General features: G+C 44.4%; 1 long non-coding RNA gene across 3 annotated transcripts in view; it reads right to left on the bottom strand.

Moving 5' to 3' along the window:
• The window catches only part of LOC121103267, a 29,136-nt gene extending 14,849 nt beyond the window's left edge, over nucleotides 1–14,287 (bottom strand). For 2 of the 3 annotated variants that reach the window (XR_005835424.1, XR_005835422.1), the window contains exons 1-3: nucleotides 9,273–9,343; nucleotides 8,881–9,014; nucleotides 6,821–6,989 (exon numbers count right to left, since the gene is read on the bottom strand). This is a non-coding gene — a long non-coding RNA (uncharacterized LOC121103267). Of the gene's footprint in view, nucleotides 1–6,820; nucleotides 6,990–8,880; nucleotides 9,015–9,272; nucleotides 9,344–13,495 lie in introns of those variants that run through there. The other variant, XR_005835423.1, reaches the window with a different exon arrangement.
• Nucleotides 14,288–18,347: the final 4,060 nt, after the last annotated feature.

Here is an 18,347-nt window from a genome sequence, read left to right as displayed (position 1 = left end):
AAGTGTATTTTTTAGAAAATCTGACTCCCCAGTGCGGAAGACTTGGGGACAGGTTGCCATGAACCTAATGCAGGGCCAGGGGCCGTGTGGGGAGGGTATGATCCGAATGGATCTGAGTGGGGCAAGTATGGACTTGCCCTCGAGGCAGGACCCGCACCTCCCTCTTAAGACTCCAGTGCAGGCCAGTCCCATCTCCAACTGCTGGCACATACTCTGCCCCCTGCAGGCCAGAGGTGCCCCGGAAATGATGCCCCGGGGAACAAGCTTCAACGGATGACTAACGGGGTAGTGCACACAAACACCCCAGTCTCCTTGCCCTTCAAGTGAGGAAGTCAGCTTCATGTTCTATGCGATGTCCTATTCCCCAGGGAGGAGTGAGCACATTCCTTGACTTCTTTTTCTTCTCTCTCTCACATTCCCATCCATTCCCTCTACTGCCTGGAATTATTTCCCACATCCACCACTTACATCCGCATCCTCATCCCCGGTCTTCTGGGGAAATCCAAACAACACTTGAGCAGATTTACCCTGAAGCTGATGAAGCATCAGGATCCGAACCCGGCACTGGAAGGGCCCCAGAAGTGTAGTCACACAATCATATATTTCTGTAAAATTTGCCACGAAAGATCATTTTGTTTTTATTTTTCTAATGAATGTTCCAAATGTGTGTATAATCTCACAAAACCTGGATCCACTCCTGATTATCTGATTTTCCATATATACCATTCACCTGTTTATTATTATTTGTCTTCCTTCACTAGAATGTAAGCTCCGAGGAGGCCGGAATTTTAGCCGATTTGTTCACTACTGAATGAATCCGCAATACCTTTTTCAGTACCGAGTACATAGTAGATGCTAATAATTTTTGTTAAATAAATAAGTGAGTAAGCCCCAAATGAACCTTGCCCTGTCCTGTTTCTATGTCTTGCATCTGTTCTTTCCTCTGATTAGAAGCTCTTCTGTTTCCTCTCAGTGGCTTCTCACTAGGGACCTATCTCAAATTCCAAGAATTACATGGGTGGAAGTATAGACATGAACTGAGGGAGAGACTTATAACCACCCCCAAATGCCTATTTTCTTTTCTAGGTATGCTTTCTCCTATGTGCCTACTTTAACTTTTCATTTAAAATTTTTCAAATACACAGAAAATAGAAAGAGTGCAATAAATTGTCATGTAGCCACCATTTAAATACAATTGTTAACATTTTGCCATATTGCTTCACCCGTATATTTTTATTTAATTGTGTCTCTACATATTACTAGTGTAAAAAAAATTATTACGTCTAATGATTCATGAATCAGCTGGGTGTTCCCTCTGCTGGTTCCCCTTATATTTGCTCCTGTGGCTGCAGTCGCCTAGAAGTCAGCTGGGCTGGAAGATTCAAGATGGCCTCATTCCCAGGTGCAGTGGTTGGCGCTGGCCATTGGTTAGGCACCTCAGTTCTCTTCCATGACAGTCTCAGGGAAGGTTTCAGTATGGAAAAGTGAAATCTGTGAGGTCTCTGGAGGTCTAGGATCACTTCTGCCATATTCTTTTTTTTTTTTTTTAAGATTTATTTATTTTTTAGAGAGAGAGAGTGAGCATGTCCAAGCAGGGGGAGGGATAAAGGGAGAAGGAGAGAAGCAGACTCCCCACTGAGTGCAGAGCCCAACACAGAGCTTGATCTCACAACCTCGTGATCATGACCTGAACCAAAACCAAGAGTCGGATCCCCAACCAAATGAGCCACCCAGGTGCCCCTGTTACATATATGTGTATATATATATATATATTTTTTTAATCAGTTTTATTGAGGTGTAATTTCTACAAAATTCACTCATTTTAAGTGTACGATTCAATGATTTTTAGTAAATGTACGGAGTTGTGCAGCCATCACCACAATCTAGTTTTTTTAAAAGATTTCTTTATTTTAGAGAAAGGGAGAAAGTGGGGGGAGGAGCAGATGGAGAGGAAGAGAGACTCTCAAGCAGGCTCGGCACTGAGTGTGGAGCCAAAGGTGTGGCTCTATCCCAAGACCCTGAGATCACAACCTGAGCGGAAACCAAGAGTGCAAAGCTTAACTGACGGCACCACCCAGGCGCCCCCACCACAATCTAGTTTTAGAACATTTTTTTTTTACCCCAAAAAGATCCCTCATGACCATTGTAGTAAATCTCTCTTTCCACCCCTGCCTCCGACAACCACTGACCTACTTACTGTCTCTACAGATTTGCCTTTTCTAGACATGTCCTACCAATGGAATCATACAATAGGCATGCATCTGGCTTCTTTTATTTAGCATAATGTTTTTGATGTTCATCCATGTTATGACATGTGGCAATAGTTTGTCCCTTTTTATGACCAAGTAGTATTCCGTTGTATACACAGATCACATTTTGTTTATCCATTCACCAGCTCCTGGACATCTGGATTATTTCCAGTTTGGGGACTTTACAAATAATGCTGCAATGAACATTCATGCACAAGTCCTGTGTGAATACATATCTTCTCTTGGGTGGACACCTAGGTGAGGAATTGCTGGATCACGTAGTAAATGTACTTTTACCTTGTTAACTGTTTTCCAAAGTGGCCACACTCTTACGAGCCCATCAGTAATGACTGTTGATTTAGTTCCTGTACCTGCTCCCACCTCTTTTAATCGAGAACACACTCTACCTCCTACCTATTTTCATGAAATTCAGTTTTCTAAGAAACATGGCCATGTGTATGTACAATCTCCCACATTGCACATTTGACTTTGTTTCTTTAGGGTATTGTTCAGTTTAACTTATTTCTCTGTTCTGTTTCTAAGAACTGGAAGACCTAAAGACTTGATTACATTCAGGCTAACATTTTTGGCAAGTGGTAATACGTACATCCTATTGCATGTATCAGGAGGCACAGAATGCCTGATTGTCCTACTATTAGTAATTATAAAATTGATCACTGTGTTGGAGTGGTAAAAGCCAGATATCATCATTTTTAAGGTATTTTTGCCCTTGACAGTTAGCAAGTAATCTATGGGGTAATTCTATGCCAATGGGGGGAAAAAAATTAAGTGGGAGGGGATGTTTTAGGGGATTTACAAAATATTAAAAAACAAGGTGATGATTAAAATGTAAAATGTAGTATTTTAAGGAAAAACATGTATACTTAGCCTCTGGAATGATTAAGTAGTGTAGTTGAATCTGCATTTGGCCATGAGTTTTCTAGTAACCGAAACAATAAAACAAAGACATTCAGTGTGAAGTCTCCTCCCAAATAGAATAATGCACATAAACTCTTCCATAAAGGTGAACTGGACTCCAGCAAGAATTTCTCCCAGGGATGCTTACATAAACACATTGAATAGTGTAGTGGATGATTATTCCAATAAGTATGAGAGCCTGGGCATTTGTATACTTTGAAGAACCAGCCTTCTGTACTTAAAAAGAAAGCCTTCCTCCATCAAACGTCAATTTTATAGACAGACCCTAAACAGTGAGGAAAGGGACACCTACCACTCCTGCCAGATCAATTAAAGCACCCTTAGAAGTTAGTAAAAAGAGATTCGCCTAAGAGTATTGTTTGATTACTCTTACAAAGATATTCCTAAGGGGACTATGATTACACATACACACACACAGCCAAGAACAGTATTTTCTGATCATCTCCTATAATACAAATAATTTAGAGACCTTGGAAAAGCAGATAAACATAATTTCCACACATCTTTTTCACATTCTTCCCTTCTCTCTCTCTCTCTCTTTCTCTCTCTCATCAGATGTCACAAGCAAACTTCTGGCAAGTGCTAAATTGCAATAAATTCATAGGGACAAATGACTAGAATGCCAGTCTTCTGTGTTGTTGAGCGGAGGAAAATACATATGTTTTAGATCCTAGACGTGCAGATGGCATGGCTGAAAGTGTTGGGGAAATTTAGGAACCTGATTTATATTCTTGCCAGAGACAGAGCATCCTACTTTCTCGGAGAAGCTACCAGAACCACAATATTTTTTTCCTCAAAAAACAGCTTCAGATCTACTTACAAACTAAAAAAAAAAAAAAAAAAAAAAAAAGCATCGTTGGTAAATCTGTATCATAAAACATGGAAGAAATTGTTTTGTCTTTTAAAATGCTTTAACTATGGCCTTCAGAGTCCAGACAATATTTCAATTACAACTCTAGCACCCGCTAATTCAGTAGCCCTGAGCAAGTTACTAACGTCTCCAAGTTCCTGCTTCCATGTCAGGGCTAATACCAATTTCTCAGAGATGTTTTGTTGTTTGTTTTTAAAGATTTTATTTATTAATTTGACTGAGAGAGAGAGCGTGCGCGCACAGGCAGGGGGAGCAGCAGGCAGAGGGAGAGGGAGAAATAGGTTCCCCGCTGAGCAAGGAGCCCAATGCGGGGCTAGATCCGAGGACCCTGGGATCATGACCTGAGCAGAAGGCAGACGCTTAACCGACTGAGCCACCCAGGTGCCCCTCAGAGTTGTTTTGAGTAAAGAAAACACTAAGTAAAGTGCTCAGCACTGTGTGACTACTTCATAGACTGCGGAGGAATCTGCTTCCGGTTCAACTCCCTCCCTCCAGCCGCTCCCCTCTCCAGACCCCTCTCTCCAGCCCCTCCTCCAGACCCCTCTCTCCAGCCCCTCCTCCAGACGCCCCCTCCTCAGATCCCCTCCTCCAGACGCCCCCTCCTCAGATCCCCTCCCTCCATTCTCCTCCCTTCAGCCTCCCTGCTGCTACCCCTCCCTCCAGACCCTCCTCTCTCCAGACCCCCTTTGGCCCCCCCCTGCAGCCTCCCTCCAGCTCCTTCCTTCGGGCCGACTGAGTGGGGGAGGGGGAAGAACACAAGGAGAGACAGTGACTCTTTGTTTATAGCCGAGCTTCACGGGAATTCTGCAGGGGACTGGAGAAAGGCTCAGGCCTGAGGGAAGAGTGGAGCTTCCGTCTGCTTCCCTTCCTTATCACTTGGTTCACCCGCAAATCCAAGGGCAGGTGACCTATTGCCACACACAGAACGGCCCGACCAAAGCGCATTCCCAGTGCCGAGCAAATGGCAAAACGGTGAGCAAGAGTCCATGACTTTCAGCTGGCCTCTCTGCTCCCTGGGGACTCTTGACCTTTTGCTGCGGTTTGGGTAAGAACCCCTTCAGCAGGAAGTGAAGAAGGAAGGGTGAGTTCAAGCGCAGTAACTACTAGTAACTACTAGTAAAACCTGCCTCACAATGAACTAGCCACTCCTCTTCCCAAGGAACACTGGCCAGGCAGGCCAGGAGGAAGGAGGTTCCCCATCTGTGGAATTCTAGGTATGGGACAAGGGCGTGGTCCCTCTGACCTTTAAGGATCTCACCTCAAAGCCCCTGGGTTTTCAGTACAGCTGTGTCCTAGAGGGTTTATCACAATGAGTTAGTAGCTGAATGTGTTAACTCTTTGAGGTGGGAATAATTAGTATTGTTCTCCTCAAAGTTGAAATTTGTTTTATAAATACAAAAATTGTAACAGCGGTCTTCACTCCTCAAGGAGAGTGCCAGTGGCATTTGGGGACAGACAATACTTGGTTGTGCTGGGATCCCATACTCTGCAGAACATTTAGCATCCATCGTCCCAACACATTAAATACCAGTTATACCTCCCACTCATTGTGACAAACAAAGGGGCCCCTATATGGCTCCAAATGTCCCTTGGAAGGTGTCCCACACCTGACTGAGAATCACTGGCTAATGAGCAGATGGTCTTGCTGACAATAGTTAATCAACCGTTTTCATTCCTTCTCTTAAGCCATTAGTTCCTGTTAAACAAGCCAAATGCTTTCATGATATTTGTCTTTCTACTTATTATGGACAGAGAGAATAAATTCCATTTACATAATAATTTTACATATTTAAAGTAAAGCACTTAGTACAGTGCTTAGTAAATTGTGAGCACTCAACAAACAGTTACAATTTTCTTTGTTAGTACCCTTGTCAGCTTTATTTGATTATTAAATATTTGTAAAAAGGAAAGTCAAAAGCAGCAATACTTTACGCCATTTTGAACTTAAATTTCACCTGAGAGGAATTATTTTTATTTTCCAATTCCTACATTAGCACTCTGGTCTCCCCAAAACTGGATTTCCTTACTTCTAAAGTGGGGGTGATGGCATTGACAGTATGGGGGTTTTATGAGGCTTAAAAGAGACTGTATGAAGTATTGGTGAGTGATAGCCACTGAACAGATGTTTTTCCTAGGTTCTTTTAACAGATGAGGGGCGGAAACAGGAAAGAGGCAGTAAAAGAAACCTCAGCTTCTGAAATCTCTGTGTTATCTAATTCCAAACATCAATGTGCATACTAATCACCGGGAATCTTAATAAAATGCAGCTTCTCATTTAGCAGGTGAGGGTGGGAAGATGGGCCCTGAGATTCTGCATCTAACAAGCTCCCAGGAAGAAGCTTTACAGACAGACAGACCTGGATTTTCATCTGACTCAATTAATAATTCTGTGATAAGTTATCTTTGAGACTCAGTTTCCATATCTGTAAAATGGGTATATACACCTTATTATAATAATATAATCATAAAATAATAATAATACATGCCTTATATAATCACTATGTTATTTATATAATACAGCATATATAAAGCAGGATTGCCATATTGTAGACACTTAGTATAAATTCTGCTTTCCTATCCAGGAAGAAAACTAAGAAAACGAAGAAAAACTAACTAGGAAACTACGAAAAGGTTTATCAAACTAACAACATTTCATTTCAGTGACAGAGCTTTAGCTTTCTGTAAAGGAGGTTGTGGTATACAGTGTTGTCTGTTCAAAATATTTGCTGCCCCTCACTGGGGGAAGATTGTATCTCCTTACCTCAGTGATGTCAGAGCCAGCCACGTGACTTAAGGAAGCGAAGGTGAGAGGAATGGAAGTAAATCACTCCATTTGCAAAGTTGAAGCTTCAAGAGCCAACATGAGGTTCCAACATCGTTCTTTCCTTCTCTCACTGTCCCAGAAAGGAGCTGCTCCTTCGGGCTCGATCCTAGAGTGAAAATGTCGTATAATAAAGAATTTGTATGGTTGTTTTCCAGGGTTCCTGGCACAGAGCTTCTAAAATGCTTGGAATTTCCTGAGTGACAGGAGTGTCTTTGTTATCTAATGACGTGACTGTGGCAGGCACCTAGATAGCTTTCAGGATACCAGCAAGATCAAGCATGTGACTAGAGGGTTGGAACTCTGGGTCAGCCTGACCTCTGGGAAGCAGAGGGGATCTGGAGACTGAGCTGAATCACGTGAGATCCTGGACTCTGAAGCCCAGCGGAGCTTCCTGGTTGGCGGTAGTATGATGCACGCTGGCTCCCCGAGGAGAGGGCATGGCAGCTCTGCATTCCCTCCCAGACCTCGGCCTGTGAGGACACTTTATGATATAATTGTAATCATAAGTATAGCACTTTGGGGGCACCTGGCTGGTTCAGTTGGAAGAACATGAGACTCTTGATCTCAAGGTTGTGAGTTCGAGCCCCATGCTGGGTGTAGAGATTACTAAAAGAAATAAACTAAATAAATAAAGTAAGTATAGCCCTTTCTTGAGTTCTGTGAGGCATTCTAGCAAATTATCAAACCCAAGAGAGTTGTAGAAACCCCTGCTTTATAGCCAGTCAGTCAGAAGTGTGGGAGGCCTTGGGAACCCTGAAGTGTGTCCAGTGTCTCAAATAAGGATAGTCTTGTGGAAAACTGAGCCCTTAACTTGTGAGGCATGACCCAATCTCCAAGTGGTACACATCGGACACATATGGCAATGCACCCAGTTGGGGGCGAATCAGAATAGAAGGAGACAAGTACTGAACCTCACCAACATATACTGGGAGGGAGAAATCAATCTTTGATTTTGTGAGCCCCTGTGATCTTGGAGCCATTTACTTTGGAACAGTAGGTCATCTAATCTGACTGGTACAAAGGTAGACAGTACTTAGATTCCATTCTGAAGGAATTACATCTCATCAACTAAACTGGTTAGTCTGGTGAGGAATGGGCTGTACTACCCAGGGCACACAATGTGCTGGGGTGCCTCTTGCTTTCGGCTGCCCAGCACATTTTTCCCCCACTCCCCTTTGTCAGTTACCTGTGCCTGGCCCCAGCCCTGGACCCAGGGGTGGGTATGTTCCTCCAGTCTGGCTGATCCTCATACCTGCACACAGTGAAGGGAAGGCCTCACATGAGGCAGGTCAGGATCTTTCCCTGGGGTGGCTAAGATGGGAATGCAGCTGAGACTTCTGGTGATCCCCTTTCTCACCCTGTGGAGAGAGCCTGTCTGCAGATGGAAGCCGAGCAGGGGCAACAGAGATGGAAGACAGACAACCATGAGGCGAGACCTCGTGGCGCTGTGCCCCTGTTCCAGGGCCTTCCAGAATCCTTCTCTGCTGCATGAGCCTTGAAATCATTGTTTTTCCTTAAGCTGATTTGAGTTGGGTATCTGTCATGATAACTGAAAGAATCCAGATGAATAGAAGCTATCACTGAAACAATTCTGGTGATAAAAGAATTCTGTCGGTGGATTTTTAAATTTTACTTTAATTGATTGGTATCGTTTAGTTGAAGCGTTCTGAATTCTAGCCAAAAGGAACCCTGGAATCTACCAAAGACAGAGATAGCCAAAGAAATGGAAGGACGGCGAAGTGAACAGAAGACTCGTATTTCTACGAGGCCAGGCATGAGTAAACGCCATCTCAATATGTGGATAGTATTAGCCTTGACAAATAAGCCCTAATCATCCCACTAGGGGCCAACTCTTCCAGAATAAGAAGTTGTTTTAAAAGGACTAGAACTTAACAAATTTGTTTTTAACCTTAAGTTCCATATGAGGAATGATTTCATCAGCTTAGGATTTCTTTAACACCGTGACAGTTTCAAGTCAAGAAAAACTGAGCAGTTACCTGTAGTGTCTGCACCTGGTGCGCAGAATGTGTGCTTGGTGTCAGACAGTCCTTAGCTGAGCTCCCACTTCGCTGCCCACCACCTGTCGGCCTGGGGCAAGTTTCTGAGTTCCTCCGAGCTTTACTTACTTTATCTATGAAATAAAATTGGTAACTACGCTGTATATGAAAAAGACTTAGAACATATATTTAGCAGGGCATGTATTTTATGCTTAATAACTGATAGCTGTTATTATCATTATCACATCAAGTCACCTAGGCTGCTTCCAGACTATCTAAAATGTGTACTGTATACAATGGAATCCTCCATCAAAAACCCTCTGGGTGGAAAGTTTCTCGTGGAATTGGAAAGATGCCTACTTTTTCTTAACATTTTGTCATCATTATCTTACCATTTGAGTTAAGGATGGTCAGATGCATTTTTGAAAAGCAACCATACATGGGGCGCCTGGGTAGCGCAGTCGTTAAGCATCTGCCTTCAGCTCAGGGTGTGATCCCGGTGTTCTGGGATCCAGTCCCACATCGGGCTCCTCCACTGGGAGCCTGCTTCTTCCTCTCCCACTCCCCTGCTGTGTTTCCTCTCTCGCTGGCTGTCTCTCTGTCACATAAGTAAATAAAGTCTTTAAAAAAAAAAAAAGAAAAGAAAAGCAACCATACAGAGGGGCAGAATATATTTTAAAAGGAAAATGATCACTTTTAATTTCATCACTAATTAAATTTATTTTTAAAAGGTTTTATTTTTAAGTAATCTCTACACCCAACATGAGGCTGGAACCCATAACCTACAGATCGAGAGTCACATGCTCTACCGACTGAACCAGCCAGGCGCCCCTGATCACTCACTAAATTTAAAATTTAATATTCAGAGTACGTGGGTGATTCGGTCGGTTAAGTGTTGGCTCAGGTCATGATCTCAGGGTCCTGGAATCAAGCCCCCACTCAGTGAGGAGTCTGCTTCTCTTTCTTCCTCTGCCCCACCCCCCTGTTCGTGCTCTCTTTCTCTCTCTCTCTCTCTCTCTCTATATATATACATATATCTAAAATAAATAAATAAAATCTTTAAAATTTTTTAAATTTTCAATATCTACCTCAAAATGAAATAAGAACGGCTGACTATTAAAGTGCCATTTTTTTTTCAAAAAACCAAGTCCTTTAAATCAAAAGAAAAATATATATTATTATTAGCTCATGACAAATTCACTTGGCCAGATGGTTTCCATTTGAAATGGCCCCTGGAAAAGCAATCTCTCCACACCAGGCTTCCTGCGGTTGGAGCTTGGAGCACTCCAGTGCCACAATTTCCTAAAATTATTAAGCTTCTAATGAGGGCTTAGGAGGCTGGCACATTTGTTCCAGAGATCAGAGAGTTCTAAATGCGTAGCATATTAAAGCAGGACGAAGCAGAAATATGGACTAAGCGAAATCACATGTTCTTGATGTTAACTAAGGTCATCCTGGCCATCCCCACCACCACCACCACCACCACCACCACTTGCTTTCCCACATGAGTGAATAAGGAAAAATCTAAAACATTGGCCCTGGGATTTTGTTTGGCTTGGTTTGGTGTTCTAAAATTGTTCCTGTGTAAACACATTTTACGAAAGCCCAAGAGGGAGTTTAGACGTTGGGGTCTTTGCCTTGCTTCCCTTCTTATCACGTTACCAGAAAAGGAAGTTAGTCATTAGGAAATGAATTTTGAGTCACCTTCAGGACTAGGGGGGAAAAAAGTCATCATTTGCCTGGAGAACTTGACAGGAACGATTTGCTTCATTACTATTACTGCCAGGATCAGAGGTCTCCCCTGGACGGTGGGCAACATGTGTGAATATGGAGAGGAGAAAGGACAGGATAAGAGGCCAGACAGAAGCAGCCGTTATGTGACAGGTGTAATGGAACGAGAATCTATCANNNGAACAGCAGGAATCAAAGGAGGAATTACTTTAAGGAACCAAGTGGTTAGAGATAGCTATCAAAGAGAGTGTCAGGGGCGCCTGGGTGCCACAGCGGTTAGGTGCCTGCCTTCGGCTCAGGGCGTGATCCCGGCGTTATGGGATCGAGCCCCATATCAGGCTCCTCCACTATGAACCTGCTTCTTCCTCTCCCACTCCCCCTGCTTGTGTTCCCTCTCTCGCTGGCTATCTCTGTTAAATAAATAAATAAAATCTTTTAAAAAAAAAAAGAGAGAGTGTCAAAGAACTTCCAGAATTGGTACAGAATTCCCACTTACATGGGTATTCAAGTAAAAATTAATAAGGAAGCATTCATGGGTAAATTTGTTTGGGCTCCCACGACCTGAGGGAACTGATGTTATTAGGCAGTTTTTTGGTGAAGAGTCACATCAGAAGTGTTCCTATGATCGGGAGAAAATGCAAGCATTGAAGACCTCTTCGGCTGAGTCCTGGAATACAAACTATCCCTTCGTATAGGTTGAAGCTCACAGGAAACAGCGCGCCCTATGTTTTGTAGGCTCTGGACTTGTAATCAGTTTCATTAGCAAGAGATCTCTGGTGGTTTGTCTTTTGTGAAGTGGATCAGAATGGAAACCCAGAGCCGTTTGTCATAACAATTCACGGGGAAGGTGTGTGCAGTGAGGCCGCAGACATAGGCTGGAGGCAGGGCATGCCCAACCCAACGGGCCACCTAAAGAATTTTTATCTTACTCTATGTGTCATGCAACCCATCAGAAGATTTTCAGATGTTAAGGACTAGGTTCTTTTCAAGTATAAACCTGTCCTGCTCCTACATCACTCCCTTCCATTCACTCAATGAATATTTTATGGAGGCCCAGTATGTACCGGTCACCGTTCTAGACGCTAGAAATAAACTGTTGAACAGGACAGAGAAAAACCATGTCTACCGCCAGCCTGGATGGTATCTTTGGACAATTTTCTTCAAGGGAGCTCTGCTGGCACATAAGTAGAGGCAGACCCAATATTAGCACCTTCACGCACCTCAGCTAGGCACCCTCATAGAGTGCACACCCTGTGCAAATGCTCATGGAGGCCCAGGACAAGTCACGTGACTTCAAAGGGCCTCTGTTATATTGGGAGCAGACAGACAATGACCAAGTAAACACAAGATAAGTATAGAGGGTGATATGATCAAGAAGAACTGAAGACAGACTTCTATATATAGGACACTCAGGGATAGTCAGGAGACTTTCTCTGAGGAGAGAGTAAATAAGCTGAGGCATTAAGTATAAGAAGGAGCCAACAGTGAAATAAGCCGTGGTAAGAACGTTGCTGCAAAAGACAACAGCACGGACAGCGGCCCTGAGGCAGTGCCAGGTAGGACATACCCAGGCCGGAAGAGCAGTGAGCAGGTTGGTGTGGCCAGAGCACCCCACACGAGGAGCAGAACAGGAAGAAATGAGGTTGGAGGGGGTGAGGTCCCTGCCTGCAGGACTCTGGGCTTTGATAAGATTTGACTGTAGTCAACGATAACATTATATATTCAAAATTTTAAGAGGCTAAATCTTGTATTAAGTGCTCTTTCCGTAATTAACAAGCAATGACTTTGAAAGATCGAGGGATCCATGGGACAGGGATTTTTATTTACGGGAGTGACAGTGCACACAGTGACTTCACAGGTATCAGCGTAGAAACAGTCACCGAACCCCAGTGTGGGAATGATACTCCCTGAGGAAGGCGAGAGACTGTGGACAGAGCCTTCCAGCAGGGCAGACTTTAAGAGCCCTGATGAAGGAGCACCTTGGTGGCTCGGTCTGTTAAGCATCCGCCTTCAGCTCAGGTCCTGATCTCAGGGTCCTGGGATCGAGCCCCACATCCTGGGATCAAGCCCCACACTGGGCTCCCTGCTCAGTGGAGAGCCTGCTTCTCCCTCTCACTCTGCCCCTCCCCCCGCTCATGCTCTCTTTCTCTCTCTCTCTCTCTCTCTCTCAATAAATAAGTAAAATCTTTAAAAAAAAAAAAAGAGGCCCGATGAAGAAGAAGCCTCAGAAGGCAGATGACACTGCGTTTCTGTCTGTTACTCAGGAGTTATTTAACTCTCTCTGAGTCTTGAGATCCTCATATAAAATGGGAATTAAAAACACCTACCGTATATATAAGGTTGTTCTGAATATTCAATGAGGTAATGTATGCAAACTATTATAGGGCCTGGGACTTAGGAGGGGCTCAATGAATGGCAAGCATCTCTGTCTCTCTTTCTCTTTCTCTTTCTCTTTCTCTTTCTCTTTCTCTCTCTCTTTCTCTTTCTCTCTCTCTCTCTCTCACACACGCACACAAACACACACAGAGCATAAGCCTGAATAGGAAACTAAGAAGGAGTTTCTGAAGAGGAAGGAGCATCTGGGAGAGTGGTGTCACCAAAGCCGGTTGAGGAGAGAGCCAAAAAATGAAGGTGGTCAGAGGTATTAGATGCTGAAGAGAGGACAAGAGGGGCCAGAAAAGCATCCACCGAATCTGGTTTGGAAGCCTTATTACTATCATTTGAGGAATTATTACGAGATGTGGGACTGGAGATGAAGAACACACCCCGCTCTGTTAACAGGGTTTGCTTGGACCAGAAGAGGAGACCCAAGGCAGTAACCAAAGCAGAGAATAAGATCAAGTTTGATTCTTTGTCTAAAGATGCGGAACACTTAGGTACATACGGTGATATGCTCAGAAGGAGAAGCTGGACATACAGAAGACGATGATAGTTGATGTATCAGGAGGAGGTCAGAGGTCCTAGGATCCAGAACACGAGTGAGGGCACTCACTTTTGCTGTGAAGTGAGAAGGAGAGATGAATGAGTATAAATGTCATAGACTTTTGGGAATGGGAGTCGAGAGTTTGGATTTCTCACTGTGTGCTAGAAGTTAGATCTGAGACTGAGGGGCAAGGAGTTGAAGGGTAGGATTACAGGATTGACCTATAGAATTAAAAAGGAGGTGATAGGTTTGATATCAGCCTATAATAAATTTTGGATACTATAACTTTTAATCCACAAATTTCTTTATAGAGAAAATAAAATAACCTAAAATATAAAGGAACGCAAACTCTTCCAATACATTTTTGAAGCCAGTTCTTTGGAGGGGGAAACTTCAGCTTTGCTGTTTAAAAAAAAAAAAAAAGTGAGGTTAAACCTCGAGTGTGTGCAATCCAAAACCAGAGGCATGGATCTCATTCCTTGAGGGCTCAAGGACGAGCACAGCAAAATTCCCTCCAATTTCTGCTCTCTTATCATTTTATTTTATCTGTTTCCTGACAACCTTCACAGCAGACACCCTTTCTGCCCTTGTGTAGGATGCTCATAATCCAAGTCCATTCCCAGAAGCTTTTGTCCCAACAACCCTTCTGAATCAATACCTGGCTCTCCAATATTACTCATCAGTCATTTTAAAAATCCTTCAGAGACCAAAGAGACTGTTGTGGCTTCTTGCAGAGTGACCCTGACTTCATCTCAGCTCAACAGGTGCGGTGATATAAACAGCAAACGCACAGGGCAGTTTTGCAACTCTGCTGGGAAACTCGTGAGATGGGCCTGAATATGATGGTGGTTATTTTCAGGGTCACTGTTCCAATAAAGAAAAATTTAATCGAAGTAAGCACATTCTGAGTAAGTTTGGCTAACGTTATTGGCCTTCTCTCTCCAACAGGCTGAGCGTGCCATAAATTATTCACGTGTGTTGATGAGTTATTCTGGCCGCTGTGATGAGATTTTGGCCACTGTACCATGTCCAGCTCATCCTCAATTTATCCTAACAAGAGAGCACTCCTACCCTGGATAGGGCTCCCCGTCCCTGGAGAGATTTTTCAGTGTATAAATAAAAGCCCATGGAGAAATTGGCGCGCGTCCCTCCGTCTTGAGTCTGGCCAGAGCCTGTGGACGGCACTATCCGTTTCTACCACAAGGTGGCGCCCGCGACCTCCACAGGCGCGCTGCGGCTGAGTGGCTGAATCCCAGCCCTCACCAGCCAGAATGAGAGGATGTTAGAGCAGAAAGAGTCACTTAGTGCAGCCCTGTCATTTTGCAAATGATAAAACTGAGACCCAAAGAAGGTAAATGACCCAGCCCAAACCACACAACTACGACTACTTTCGCGAGGCCATGATCAAGGTCCAGGTCTCTACACTGTCAATCCCAAATTCATTCCACCAAAGGGCCATGGTTTTCAAACCAAAACAAACAAGCAAACAACAAAAAAACACCCTTTTTAAAGGAAATTTTACAAAGAATATTGTTTCTTCTAGCCCCCCACACCCTTCGCCCTTACTTGTCTAGACAAATGAAAATGGAGTCGCTCTGACCTCCTCAGAGTGATGTAGGCTGGCAGGGTTCCGAGGACCCAGAGGGGTCCCTCAGGACCAGCCAAGAGGGTCCTTGGCTTTGTGCAGGATGGAAGTCAAACACAAGCAGAGAGGAAGTGAGGGCAGAGTTTATTGAAGATGGAGAGAGAGAGCAGATACAGCCAGGGCACCTAGGAAACTCGGAAAGGAAAAGGAGAGTCTCATCTTTGCTTGGGGTCTGGGGTTTTCACTGAGGACTGTGGTCCAGTGCGCGTGTCTTCTCAGGCATCCAGGAACTGGTTGAGACAAGGACAAGTGCTCAGGTGTCCTCCATAACTCGCTTACGCCCTGGAGCCGGGGGTCTTGGCGTCATGGTGTCTGGGGTCAGTGGTCTTGGAAAACGTACATAACAACCCCACCAGTGGCTTCTTAGATGTTATCTATCATGCTGGAACAGTCCAAAGAAATCTTTAACTCCTTATCCCTTACAAGGAGGACATACATTATTTGTGTATGAGGCGTGTGTTAAAGCATGGGTGCAGGTCCTAGCAAGAATAGAAGCAGGAAAATGAGCAAAAGAAAAAAAAAAAAAAAAAAAAAAGCAGTCCTCTATGGGGTCCTTTCAGTTTCCTTATCTCAAGAGGAGTTTGCAAACGATTGATGGGGTGGATTAAACTTAGAAGTCCTAAAGCGTGCTTTCCGTATAGAATTTCTCTCTCAAACCCTTTCTCCCCTGCCGCATCTCCACCCGCTTCCCGGCACGAAGCTTCCTCTGGGACCTCTACAGTGTGCAGGCACCGGAAGTCCTCTCTGATCCCGGGTCCCAGAGCACCCCCCGCCTCGGGCTGGGGGCGAACCCCCACCACACTGTGGGCGGTGCCTGTGATTCTTGGCCCCGCCTACTCCCCCCCCCTTTGCTAATGCCCCGCCTTCGCTGCTTCCTGCGGCGGAATTCGGCCGAGGAAGTCAAACCAGAACCGAACTATCCTGCTACAAATCAATGGTTTCCAGCTTGGGCTGCGCCACCAACACTGACCCCACAACCCCCTTTTCAGCTCAAGTTGGTTTCTTTTCTATTCGCCTCCGAGGCGGTTCGTCATCAAGCCCAGCCATCACCTCCTTGTCTGTGAATGAACCTGTGTCCTCTCTGTGTGCCAGGCGCTGTCCTAAGAACGTTCACAACAGTTCTACCGGGCGGGAAATAATATTTGAAATCCCCATTTTACAGATGAGAAATCCGAGGCACAGAGCTCACAGACCCGGGCCATGGCGGAGGCAGAATTTGCGTGTGTGTTCTTATTGCCCCTCGTGTGGTCTCCGCTTAGAAAACAGACTATCAGGGCTGAGTCCCTCCGTGCCCGCCCCATCTCTTCACTTACCTGCATCTCCACCTGCCCTTGACTCCTTTTACCCATAATTTTGATCCCAATTTCTCTCGGTGTCCCAGAAGTTGCGCTCTGCCCGTTGTTTTTCCGTTATCCCTCTACTGGAAGTATTCCACGGAAGCTTCTGATAAAACCTTGTTTGCCAGACCCAGTGGCTGCTCCGGGGACCTCTCCCTGCTAAGCCCCCGGAGGCACTTTTTCACGGTCAGCCATTCCCCCCACCTGCAGCCTCGCCCCCTTTAGTTTAGGCGACACCGTCCTCCCCTGATGCTCTATTTCTACAGCAGGTGTTCTCACTTGTTTTTTTTGTTTCAGTGCAGATGCTGAACTCCTACCTCAGGCCACACAACTCAGAACTCCCAGCTCAGAGGTTCAAGCGTCCGTAGGTTTTCAAAGCATCTCAGGTGATTTGGCCTAACGGCCCGGTTAAAAACCACTGCTCCCAATGAGCCAGACACAACAGGTAAATATGCTATGATTCCACTTATAAAAGGTACCCAGATGGTCAAATTCACGGAGACGAAAAGTAGAACAGGGGTTACCAGGGACTGTTTTCTCCACCTGAAACGTCCCTTCCTGCCTTCCTGCCTGGCTAATTCCTACTCATGCCTCGGGCTCAGCTCTGGGCTGGTGTCGGGCTAAGGGGAAACTCTGCCTTCCCTCTCTCCCTTGGAAATGTCATTTGTTCTGCAGCTGCAGCTCTTGCCTACATATTATTCGTTCCCAAATCTACCTCCAGCCCTGGCAGTGCTCCTAAATGTTGACACAAATTCACATTTCACACGGGCTGTCTTCACATGGGCTGTTTCCTCAGGCACCTTAAATCCTACATGTCCAGAAGTCAAGTTACCATTTTCCTCCTTTCCACCCTGCTTTTCCTCCTGTGTTTTCTATTTCAAAACACTAGCATCAGGGCCCTGGGTGGCTCAGTTGGTTAAGTGTCTGCCTTCCACTCAGGTGGTGATCCCAGGATCCTGGGATCGAGCCCCACGTCAGGCTCCCTGCTCAGCAGTGAGTCTATTTCTCCCTCTGCCTCTCCCTCTGCTTATACCTTCTCTCTCAAACAGGTAGATAAAATCCTGGAAAAAAAAAAAAGTAGTGTCAGGTTGTACTGTGCGTATTAAATACCTAGAACTGTACTCAGCAGCTATTATTATTTTATGAGGGTTCCTAATATTATCAGCAATAGAATTATGACAAAGACTTTAGAAACATGGCGAAGCTGGTGGTTAAGTGCCTACCACTCTATAACATCTCTCTGTATAAGATAACTTAAAAAAAGAAACCAGTCTCTCAAATATCAAGGTAGAAAAGAAAAAGTTTAATGATGTAACATGTTTCTACTGGAGGCCATGTACTATGGTTGATTATCCCCAGAGCACCATTAGTTACAGTGTAGAAAACCTCCTTTGAAAAGTGGAGATTTGGGATGTCTGGCTGGCTCAGCTGGAGGAGCGCACGACTCTCAGTCTTGGAGCTGTGAGTTCGAGCCCCACATGGGGTGTAGAGATTACTTAAATAAATAAAACTTTAAAAAAGAAAAGAAAAGTGGAGATTTGCCAGAAGACCTAATGAAAGGCAGAAATGGGAAGATATATCAGATACGTAGAGTGAGAGGATGAACCAAAGGTTGAGCCATTTTATGTCTTTCTAAACAAGATGTGCTATAGATTATAGAAGGCTCTCAAAATATGTATTAAGGATTCACTAACTAAACAAAATTAATGTGAAGAGCCCTTATGAATGGATAAACAAGATGTGGTATAAACATACAATAGAATATTATTCAGCCTTAAAAAGGAATGAAATTCTGACACATGCTACCAGGTGATGAAGCTTGTAAACGTTA

Source organism: Ursus maritimus, unplaced genomic scaffold (genome assembly GCF_017311325.1).
Source record: "Ursus maritimus isolate PB19 unplaced genomic scaffold, ASM1731132v1 scaffold_18, whole genome shotgun sequence".
Classification (NCBI taxonomy): Eukaryota; Metazoa; Chordata; class Mammalia; order Carnivora; family Ursidae; genus Ursus; species Ursus maritimus.
The sequence above is the reverse complement of the archived record's forward strand: the minus strand, read 5'-3'. Positions and strand labels throughout refer to the sequence as shown.